General features: G+C 45.2%; 1 pseudogene; it reads right to left on the bottom strand.

Annotated features, from left to right (window-relative positions):
• Positions 1 to 6365: 6365 nt before the first annotated feature.
• LOC140218793 (uncharacterized) lies at positions 6366 to 8161 on the bottom strand (annotated as a pseudogene).
• Positions 8162 to 12199: the final 4038 nt, after the last annotated feature.

The raw sequence follows: 12199 nt of genomic DNA, 5'->3' as shown, positions 1-12199 counted from the left end.
ATGGCCTCCGCCCTTAAAGAATGGCATGCGCGCACAGCACGATCTCGAAACGTTCCTTTTACAGTGTGACCAGCTGCAGTGAGGACGTGCGAAAGCTCTTGGGGAACGAAATTTAAGGCACCTTCCATCACTTATAAGGAAGCGCTTTTTTCCAGCCGAGCTTGTGCTGTCAGACGAAGACGAAGCTGTGCAGCTGATGATGATATATACAAATGAGGAAGATCTACAGCGTGCGCTGATATGTAGAGATGATGAAGCTGATAGTCAGGCATATGTAGCACTCACAATATATATGTATATATATATATATATATATATATATATATATATATATATATATAGAGAGAGAGAGAGAGAGAGAGAAGCATCATCAGCCTATTAAGGATGAAATGCCTTTAGCTCCCGTTGTATGCGACCTTGAGGCAAAAGCCAGAACCGTTATCCGGGCAAGTTGCGAGAACAAAACGAGGACATTCGGGCGATCAGCATAGAGACAGCGATCGGTCCAAATTTAAGAGAACGCGGTCTTTGGCCCCGAACCCTTTGTACAGGACCGTGTTACACACGCTAGTTAGTGCACTAACAAGTTGCAAAAAATATTGCTCTCAATTTCTTCCTAATGTTTGCTGACGCTATCAGTCAAGCTGAAACGTCTAGTTCGCCGAATTCTAACAGCGACGTTGAAAAAACAGATACAGGGCACCATACACTTCATGGTCACCTTTTAGCGCTGAGCTCCTGTGCTCTTTGAATGCCAGCAGACCGTGAGTGCCGCAGCGGGGCTTTTGCGTCGCCTCGAGAGATGGCGCCACGCTGCGTGGCGCCTCTCTTAGGCGCTTTTGTTCTACCTGCGCAGTGCGCTAGGCCTTCCTTGCGTCTTTCGCGGCCTGTCGTGCCACCTTCAGCCTGTTTTCATCTAGCTGGGCAGCGTCCGCGAGCGGCGCCACTGCTCCTGATGAGTAGCGCCATCTCTGGCAGAAAAATCAAAACTGGGAATATCCACTGCGCATTTCTGCTGCGCCGCGCTACAGCTGATCGCATTTTGTGCACGTGCGGGGCTCTCTCCTCGCGTTGCACGTGCGGCGCGTCACAATGTATCGCCTTCAATGCGGCTTCAAAAAGATCGGCCAGCTGGACAGCTATTTCAGGAAAGCCAACTTGTTAAAAGGAGAAAAGCTCGTCAGTCCCGTGTACTCTGTGGAGCAGACAATCAACGGCAACGATGCACAGCTCAATGCGAAATGCATTTCCCAAGTCAGCGACAACATCGTGTACGACGTGTGTACCTCGAGGTGAGTGTCATTCTGTCATATGTTAAATATACTTATTGTATATGCACACTGCGAAATGGAGCCGCGCACTGTCGATGTTCTTCGTTGTCGAATATGAAGCATATGATTTAGTTCTTTTGATATGGCATCCTTACAGTGATTGTCGCGTACTGTCGGGGACGAACGTTTGCGGCGTGCGAAAACAAAAAAATTGTACGGCCATGGCATCCCACTGAAAAGCCTGGGAAGATACAACACTTATGCTTCGCCCATTGGAGCATCACCCACTCACTTGGCGGCGAGGCAGTTGAAATTTAAGTACTGCGAAGCCAGTTCAACACCTCGTTTATTTTGGCGATCGCGTCATGCCCGCACTCGAGTTTTGTGAAAGTATCGGCTTTACAGGCGCATAAAACCTACTGCGCGAACGCGGTTCAGTGTGAGTGGTGCAGAATTAAAGGCGCGATGTGGTATCGTGCGCGTGATGCGCTCGCGTAATTAGCGCGCTAGTGAACACACACTCGAAACACTGTGCTGAGTGTTTATATTAGTAAACGTAAGCATATCATGTTGCCCTTATTTTCGCTTTATACGGCAGCCTGGAGTATTGTGGCAGAAGTGCAAACTTGGAGTTAGCTTTGGAAATGCGCGCCATGCCATGTTACTAAATATTTGTAGAGACAAGTTTGGAAGGCAGCTGCATTTGAAAAGTAGTGGCAAATGGCTTCACTGTCTCACCCTTATTTCTTTTTTTTCATAGCTGCAGTGGTCGTGCCATGAAAAGCGGAATTTTTGCGTTCGAGAAGGCAGATGCACCTGCAAAGCTGGCATTACGGCTCAGTGCAAGCACGCAGCTGCGGTGTGCACTTACGTCAACAATAAACAAGTAAATTCATGCACCAGCCAGCCCCAGAAATGGGGCAAGCCAAGTGGAAAGCCAAAGAGACGCCTAGAACAAGATGTCTCGGACCTCTTCCCAAGTGAGTTAGAAAAACATTCATGCTGTTGAATGCACTGCTTCAGTGAAGTAACCTTTTCTTCTACTTTCTTATTAGTTTTCAGATATTAAGTGATTAGACCAATAATAGATCAATAATCATCCCCAGAAATAAAACAAAATCTCTTGTGCCTGCCTAGACTTAGATGACTGTCGGCTTTCTTAACATGCACCAGTACTAAACATTTTAGATGTTTTCTGGCCTGTAACAGTTTAGTTTACTTTTTTTCATTTCTTAACACACAACGTGTCACACCTTGAAGCTGCAATTTGGCATTTTTCAGCGAAAAATCTGTTTGCCTCTTGTCTGATCCTCCATACCAGGCCAGGACACCAACACTCCCAAAACAATACCCGCTGACCCAAATGTTGTTTTCAACTATCCGGAGAGAATGTGCCCACTGAAGGAGATTTTGGAGCTCCAGAACAGAGCTCATGAAGATCCAATCTGTGCAGATGTGCTGAATAACATTATTGAGCAAGTATCGGAAAAAGTGGAAATGGAAATGTTAGACGAAATGCTCCAGCCAATGAGCCACCGACCTGTGTACAGGTACCTGGATGTTCTGGAAAATAATAGCACACAAGTCAAAAACTTTGTCACCGAAATGGACGATGAAAAGACCACAATGTACTCTACAAAAGTAGTTCTTAAAGAAACGCCAACTGAATTGTGCTTTCGAACCATAGGCCAGGCGAACTGCTCACGGTATGGAACTAAACTAAAGATGATAGCCAACAGATCTCATACACGTTTCGTGGCGTCATGTTTGCAATTTTGACAATTTGCAGATGGCATGAGGAACGACAAGTTCGAATCAGCAGCACCAGAGCACATGCCATCCGCACAAAAAAGGATGACGAAGGACTAGAGAGAGCTGCCAAACAGCTTTGCAGGAGATCGTCATACACGAGTGCTGCAATGCGTTATGGTATGTTCTTCAGCGACGTATAACTTTAATTAAATGAAACATGCAGTGCTTAGTCACAGAGTTACAAAACCGGTCTCACTTGCGCCATAGCAAGCTTGAATGCGAACCCTATGTTCATAACTCCTTTGAACTAAAAATTAATAAGCCAAAATGTTTTACCAGGCATCAAGACAGAAGCCACAGCACGAGACGAGCTCCAGCAAAAGCTTGGTACCCGCATAGTGCAGGTGACATTGCTTACTATTTTATATTGCATGAGGTGCTTCTTGCATGCCTAGTTTCCTATCTGTTGCTCATTTCAATTCAAGCACTAATCCTAATTATTCATTTTCCAGGCAGGACTCATCGTGCTTCCAGAGCAGCCGTGGTTGTGCTGCAGCCCAGATGGCCTTGCGAAAATGGGCGGTGAAACTGTGCTTATCGAAATTAAGTGCACATACAAGTACAAACGGGAACCTTTCATCAAATACGAAGAAAGACTAAGCTTGCTTCCCTATTTAGAGTTCAGTGGGGGCCTGATTATTCTCAAAACGACGCACAGCTATTATACACAAATTCAGGTACAAATGTACGTCCTGAATTTGCACAGGGCTCTTCTTTATGTGTACAGTCCCAAGCACTCTGTAATAGTGCATGCAAATCGGGACGATGCTTTTCTTTGGGACCTTATACCCAAGTTGGAACGTTTTTATTTCAAATTTTTTATTCCGTCATTGTTGTAAGTTTCTGTGCTTTCTTTTGTGAACTGGTGCATGATATCTTTTTGAAATTGAACTTGCGCATTTGTATAAACTAAATTCTTTTGTATATTTGATTTGACAATTATCGTGTAGTGAAACCAACTTTTGCATCTTGTATTTAAGCATGAGGTTATATGTGTATTTGAGCGATGTACTAGCCCCATTAAACAATACCTCGAGAAATCACGTCTGTGCACTCTGAAATGGCAAAAAAGATGGTTGGCAGCAACCTGGGACGCCGCACAAGCCCCGTGGGTGGTTGTATAGGGAACATCTACCTTCCAGGGCAGTGATGTATCGCTTAACCACTGCACCACCTCGCCATGAGTGGCATGAGGTCTTTCCACGATCTGCGAGACTGAAGCAGAGAATGGATGGACGCGTATCCATTGCCTTACGACTATGCTAATGCTTTCGCGTTCATACACGTAAGCAGCGTTAAGTGTCTATCAATTTTTGCTTTAATTGTAGCTTTAGCTGCCTTTGGACTTCAAGCACTGATTCGTTATTGGTCGTCTGTGTTGCAATACTGACCTCATTTAGCTGTGGTATGGTTATTTTGGTATGGTTAACAGGTAACAGCAGATTTGCTGAAGGATGGTGGGCAAATTGTTCTAGAAAAACTGGCCAGCCTCTATACGCAATGCCTCAAGACCTCGAGCGTACCCGAATCTTGGAAGAACGCTAACATAATCCTAATCCATAAGAAAGGCGACGCCAAAGACTTGAAAAATTATAGACCGATCAGCTTACTGTCCGTTGCCTACAAAGTATTTACTAAGGTAATTGCAAATAGAATCCGGAACACCTTAGACTTCCGTCAACCAAAGGACCAGGCAGGATTCCGTAAAGGCTACTCAACAATAGATCATATTCACACTATCAATCAGGTGATAGAGAAATGTGCGGAATATAACCAACCATTATATATAGCTTTCATTGATTACGAGAAAGCGTTTGATTCAGTCGAAACCTCAGCAGTCATGGAGGCATTGCGGAATCAGGGTGTAGACGAGCCGTATGTAAAAATACTGAAAGATATCTATAGCGGCTCCACAGCCACTGTACTCCTCCATAAAGAAAGCAACAAAATCCCAATAAAGAAAGGCGTCAGGCAGGGAGATACGATCTCTCCAATGCTATTCACAGCGTGTTTACAGGAGGTATTCAGAGACCTGGATTGGGAAGAATTGGGGATAAGAGTAAATGGAGAATACCTTAGTAACTTGCGCTTCGCTGATGATATTGCCTTGCTTAGTAACTCAGGGGACCAACTGCAATGCATGCTCACTGATCTGGAGAGGCAGAGCAGAAGGGTGGGACTAAAAATGAATCTGCAGAAAACTAAAGTAATGTTTAACAGTCTCGGAAGGGAACAGCAGTTTACGATAGGTAGCGAGGCACTGGAAGTGGTAAGAGAATACATCTACTTAGGACAGGTAGTGACTGCTGATCCAGATCATGAGAGTGAAATAATCAGAAGAATAAGAATGGGCTGGGGTGCGTTTGGCAGGCATTCGCAGATCATGAACAGCAGGTTGCCATTATCCCTCAAGAGAAAAGTGTATAACAGCTGTGTCTTACCAGTACTCACGTACGGGGCAGAAACCTGGAGGCTTACGAAAAGGGTTCTACTTAAATTGAGGACGACGCAACGAGCTATGGAAAGAAAAATGATAGGTGTAACGTTAAGGGATAAGAAAAGAGCAGATTGGGTGAGGGAACAAACGCGCGTTAATGACATATTAGTTGAAATCAAGAAAAAGAAATGGGCATGGGCAGGACATGTAATGAGGAGGGAAGATAACCGATGGTCATTAAGGGTTACGGACTGGATTCCGAGGGAAGGGAAGCGTAGCAGGGGGCGACAGAAAGTTAGGTGGGCAGATGAGATTAGGAAGTTTGGAGGGTCAACATGGCCACAATTAGTACATGACCGGGGTAGTTGGAGAAGTATGGGAGAGGCCTTTGCCCTGCAGTGGGCGTAATCAGGCTGATGATGATGATGATGATGGTTATTTTATAAATTGAAATGCAAATCAATCACCCGTATAGTCTGTCAAACATCCCGTCGAGCATTTGCTTGCCTATTGGAGACAGCTTTGTCTGCCATCTGCCAGGAAGGGTAACTGTCACAAGCCTGCATTGCTAATGATTAATACTTATTATCACGTACTTTCATATTGTATGTTGGGCTGCTGGTGCAAACTTTGCACATCATAATTTGAATTCAATAAACAAGAGCTAAATGCTATGTTATATTTCGGTTACCATGCGTTGGCTTGTATTCAAGGCTTCCATTTCAGCAATTTGCTGCTTTGTAAGCAAGATAAGGCAAATGCATGCATCTGCAGTGACAAAACACAAGGTGACAATTGTATAACATCTTGCTACCAAGATAATTTCAGCAAAGAACACTTACTGCTGCAATTAATGTAGACATTTATTCATTAACCAGCACATAATTGCAGTTGTCAAGTCACTTTGACGCTAACTTGAAACTGTAGAAAATGAATGCAAGCAAATAAACCAATCTATAGACATCACGGGAAGCAAAGCACTTATTTCTTGATTATGGGTGCCTGCATGTTCACAAGGGCAGCACATACTCAAATGACTTTGTTCATGTGTGGGACCAGGCTTAGCGGTACTCTGTTCCTTAGAATGTGATAAATCTTCAACCTTTGGATGACTCTTTCTACATGGATGCGCACAGAAGCAATCTTGTACGTAATCTCCATGTCGTGTGCAGACAGTTGACCGCCTCCTGAATTAAAAGGCGGCATGAGCAGCACCACACCACTCCCCTCTACAGTTGTTCGGATGCTTGGAAAGCCTTTGTCACTTAAAATTAAGTCCCCTGGTTTGAGAAGCTGCAGGAAGCCACAGTCTTGCGTAATAAACGAATCAGTGTGTCGTCCTCCGTATACCTTGGATATGAAACTTATCATGCCATTAGGAATTATGCCTACTAAGACCTTCAGTGTGTATCCTCCTTTGTAATGTGAATACAGCATGTGCTGACAATCAGGATTTGAGGGTGTTTTGTGTGCGGATCTCTGTGCAGTCTATTATTAAGGTGCAATTAGGATAGTTTTCTTTAAATGGGTCAGGCAAAGAAAGCTTGATTATTTCCCGGGTAGGCATGAAGACCCAGTTCTTCAGGGCAATGCTCATAATACCAAGCGTTTGCCTAAACACGGTTGATGCTGTTCTGGCTGTAACATTAAATACTGCTCCTAGGGCACTGTACGTTATTCCAAGACGCAGCTTGGCCAGGAACAAGCACAGCTTGTCTTCATTTGACATTGCATTGCACCTGTACCTTAGTGGTGGCAACATGTTCAAAAGAAGGCAGAAGATTTGCAGGGTCACACCACACAAATCTTGCAGTGCCTCTTGCTTTTCCTTTAGAGACTCAAAGCCCCGAAATGCACAGTCTCGCTTCCAATTCCCATCCGTGCTTGCAACCTTCAGGATGAAAAAAAAACACAGCATGATGAAATAAAAAAAGAGAGGTACGAGGAATACAAAGTGGAAAAATTTAATTGCACTCTAGTGCAAATAAATTCATTCATTCTGGAAATAAGTAACACCACTATAATATGAGTGTTAGGCAGGACTAACAAAATGAAGTCTGCCCAATAATGCACTTTAATTACTAATAAATAAGAATTTGAATGCTAACAGCAAGACATCGTCACAATTCAGCACAGCAGATAAGGACCAACATCATTATTTTCCAACCTTGTGACTCATTTCTGTGTGCACAACTTGAGTAGACGCCTCCGTTCCATTTGTCGCTGAGAGAAGTATAGACAGCCTTGCTGGAGTCGTGAGTTCCTCTGTTTGGCATGTCTGAAAGAACGGGACACAGACATTTTTGGGGTATTTAGACATCTTTTTGGTGCTTCATTAAGTAGCTCGAAGACAAGTATTAAAATCAAATGTGTCCTTACAGCGTCTTTCCTTCGAGCACAATTACTTTCTTCTACTGCATCATGTACCAACGGATCTGAATCAGCGATGCCGTTATGCGAAGGACTAGCTGAGCATGTTTCCACAGATGCATCACTAAAATCCGTTATAGGAGGCACATCATCCAGAATGGGTTTCTGAAACCTGCATTGTTGCTCCATCAGCTGTGCTTTGGGATGGATCCTCATCTCCTGCATGAAGCTTCCGAGATGACACTGCCCTGTCGAAACGTGTTTGCCACCTGCATTTAACAAACGCCAAGATCAATGCCAATCTTGTACAGGCTACAACCAAACCTGTAATGAAATAAAAGCACCGAGTGCTTGTCCATGCAGCCTTTGCACAACGCATGGAAACTTTTCATGAATCAGGCAAGTGTGACGACATATCTATTAGAATTGCTATAGTTTCCATTAAGAGCTTCACATTTTTGCTTTCCTACCTTTGCGCCCCGTTCCTGTCAGGTGCCTTTTTTCTGTAGACAGGCGGAAAAATGGACGGGATGTAGGATGGGTGCTGTTTAATGTCGCCCTTGCAGTTGCCCACGAAATGAGTGCTGCAAATTCGTGTATGCTCTTTGGGGAACCATGAAGTTCCATCGGGACTGTGTAAGAAAGAACAGCAATTGCTTGTTAGCCGCCATGGCACACGCAAGCACATACACACATACCCGCGCACACGCTCGCACACGGAAGAGAATCACACAAGCTCCGAAAATGGCAACTGAAAGAACCCACGTGTCCCTCAAGCATAGCACGTATTAAGTGCCAGTGAGATTCGCAGTCTTATAAATACCACCTTAATATAGCCACAAAAACAAAGCAAACGATAAATTCTGCTGAAAGGAAGAGACGTTCATTCCGACGCGATAAAGCTACTTTCCCGACGCCTAAATTGCGAGCACTGAACATTTCAAAACGTGCGTAGCTTATTTTGATTAAACGAACACGGCAACGCTTACCGCGCGACCACTTTGCTTGTGAACTTTGAACAACGAAGTCGAACAAACACTAGGAATGAAAATGCAAAGTTGTTGCACCACACAGCCGTAGCTGCGCTTTCACAACACTAGCGATGCGAGAAGGCAACGAGCATGCCATTACTGTCGTTGCGTGCATGCGCTGCGTTCCAAACCAAAGCAAAGAAGTGAAACGGTCGGAACATCTTTCAGCTATAGGACTTACTTGATTCTCCTTACGGCGGTGATCCACGCTTGTCGCCTTTCTTTCTCATACGACCTGCCCGGGAATCGATACAGTTTCACAGGATCAGCGCGTTCCTTGGTGTTGTCTGCACTGTTGTGGCAGTCCACGACACAGCAGTACTTCGAACCGCGCTTTCGCTTCGGCGGGGCTACTTTTGCCATTGTGGAAACGCAACTTCGCGCAACAAGCCTTTTGACAACGTACCCAACTAATGGCGCGACGCCCCAGTGCCTCGTATCGACTGAATAGCGCGGGCGCGCACGTGCAGTGGCCGCCTGCAGCTGCGCGGGCGCCATCTATCCCCAGTTTCGCACGGCTCGCCCGCTAGAGCAGCAGCGCGCGCTGTCGTCGCGCGCCCAAACTTGAGCTTGTGTTCCCTATATGGACCAGTGTACAGTTTGGCGTGGTGCAGTGTGTTGCGGCGTGCCGTTGCGAAAATGCACTACACCCATTTTAGGACTGTGGTTAGTATCAATTCCCAACCAATCTGCTTTGCCGGTTGCCCTTTCATGCTTACATCTACTCTCGATTACGAGATTTGGATTGGACAAACTTTAATAAAGTTGCTGCAGGACGCACGTCAGCGCGATTACGGGAGAGCTCGTAGTATTTCCTTTTAATTTCAACTATCACTACTCCCGTTTGCTCTCTGATCCACACCCCTCTCTTCTGGCCTCATAACGTTAGGCCTGACATTTCTCGTTCCAGCACTTGTTTGAGCGGCCATTAACTTGTTCTCAGGCTGCATTGTTAAAGGAGTACCGACACAAAAACATTCGATCTTGTTTTTTCTGATGCAACAAGTAGCTGGTGACCCAGTGATCATGGCACGAAACATTTGCTTCAGAGCGCGACAGGTAATTATTTGGAGTCTTGCTTTGAGCGACAAGTCCAAGTTTCGGTTGCAGATAGCAACGAGATGGGCCAAAGAAGGAATGTAAACCCAGCTGGGCACGTGATCGCACAAAACTGTGACGTGCGCACGCCAGCGCACTCGCCAGCGCGAGAGCTTCGTGTTTCTATAGTTCGTCTGTTACGCCTACACGAGCTGTGTGATGTCCTCGACATCATCGTCGTCCTCATTTTCGTCGTCCAGCGGCGACTACTTCCTGCAGGCGGGAGTCGGCGCCGTATTAGACGTGGCCAACCACTTTTGATTGGATCCATTACGAAGCAGCGACAAAGTGCAGCCAGTGACAGCTGTCAATCATCATATCAGTGACAGCTATCAAGCACATTGCGGAGCAGGACACAAGGTGGGGTAAAAGTTGGCACAGCATCAGGCTTGGGGTTACACACGTGGTCCAGGTCGAAGATCATTGGACTGCCCTAAGCTCGGCGGGTTTTGTTTATACCAGACACGCTCGAAATGAAACGAGCAAATGTGGCTGCTCTTCAGCGGAGTCCATTCTAAGCATCCAGCGGCGCGCACGAACTCGGACCACTTCTGCCGCTTATCGACGCCGACGGTAGCGAGGGAGCAAGCCAGGCGAGCTGGCGATCGCTGGGAAACGGTCCAGGCCTATAGCTCGCTGGCCGTCCGGATCCGAGGCTGACGGCCCTTGCGATCCGTCCGCACTTCGTAATAAAACGCCTATATTCGTCAACACGATCAACGTCTGCACATTTATGTCGCTCCTAAGTGACAATACAATTAGTTTTCCCGACGCCGTTTGTAGCGATGAGAAAACACGTTAGCCATGCGAGCCGCTTCGCAGAGACGATTGCTGCTGTGGCTGCGCTGACCGCTTGCGAGTCAAATTTACGCCAACGATTTACTATTTCGCGCGACGCTTTGTAATACGGAGACTTTTGAGGTCACTTTACTCTGAGTTATTTCGTGGCAGAAACAAATTTTAGCAGACTTTGTGCTGCCATCAGCGGTGAAAAAAAAGATAAAGACACCGGTACGCTCGGAGCGGCCACAAACTTGCTCGAGGGGCCCGCCCCGACGGCAGCGCAAGCTCGTGACGTAGCGTTTTCTCAGTTTTGTTTACAATCCTTCCTTGATGTCGATGTCGCGTGGTGCTGCGATGTGCGGTTGGCTGCGCGCACCCGTACAAGAAAAATTATTGTGAAGGCATTGAATTATCATTGGTCAATGTTGAGTTTTTCATAGAGGAATTGTGGAAATTTTGTTGGAGGGTTGTTTGGCTAACTGTTGAGTGGTCTTGAATATTGGCCACTGAAATTTGATTGAAACACGATTGGGTGTCTCAATGTTGAATAATTGTTAAGTTACCATTAAATTCCATTGCGCTTTGACGGCTCGTTGTGTTCATTTTGTTGAATGGTTGTTGGGTTACCATTGATGCTGCATTGAACTGACGTTGTGGTAGTTCCGTTGACCTGTTGTTGAGTTATTGTTGTCACAGCACTGAAAAGTACGTTGTGGCCAGGTTGAGAAGGCATTGAGATTTCAGAAGTGGTGATTGAAATATGATTGACATTTCGTTGGGCTAGTGGATCTTTATTCATATATTAAAATTGCTTTGCTATTCTCACTTGCATGCCCCGGTGCCTGCTCATAACTTTCACAAACACAAACAAAAGCAAAGGAGAGACTGATCAATTTGAAGTACGTTTATTTACAATAAAGATGCGTGCCCATGAAACATTATTACAGTACACAAGGCACCACTACATCGAACCTGGAGGCATAGGCTAGTACCTACAGCGCTCTTAACAGTGTAAATACATCTGAAAAAACCTATACATATTAATTAAATCAAAACGACCATTGTGGTCTTTACTTGCGACTTAAGTTTATGACTAGAAGGCAGCGTCATGACTAGAAAGCAGCGTCATGAGAACCGAAAACTAGAGCTTAGTATGTTTAAAAAGTACGAATACTTGCATACCAACAGGCATGTGACATGTCATGCCTTGAATGGATGAAATTCATAAATCTTACACCAATGAAGTTGCCATCACTCTTATTGGCTTCCTCAGGGGACTCCTTGAAGTTGAACTAGGAAAATGTACATCAGTGTTAAAAACAGAAGATAAGACCCTATAGCGTTCTTCCTGAAATAAACAGCGCAAATATTTCATGTATCAATTCTATGGACACTTC

Source organism: Dermacentor andersoni, chromosome 6, assembly GCF_023375885.2.
Source record: "Dermacentor andersoni chromosome 6, qqDerAnde1_hic_scaffold, whole genome shotgun sequence".
Taxonomy (NCBI): domain Eukaryota; kingdom Metazoa; phylum Arthropoda; class Arachnida; order Ixodida; family Ixodidae; genus Dermacentor; species Dermacentor andersoni.
This window is presented reverse-complemented; position numbering and strand designations above follow the sequence as displayed.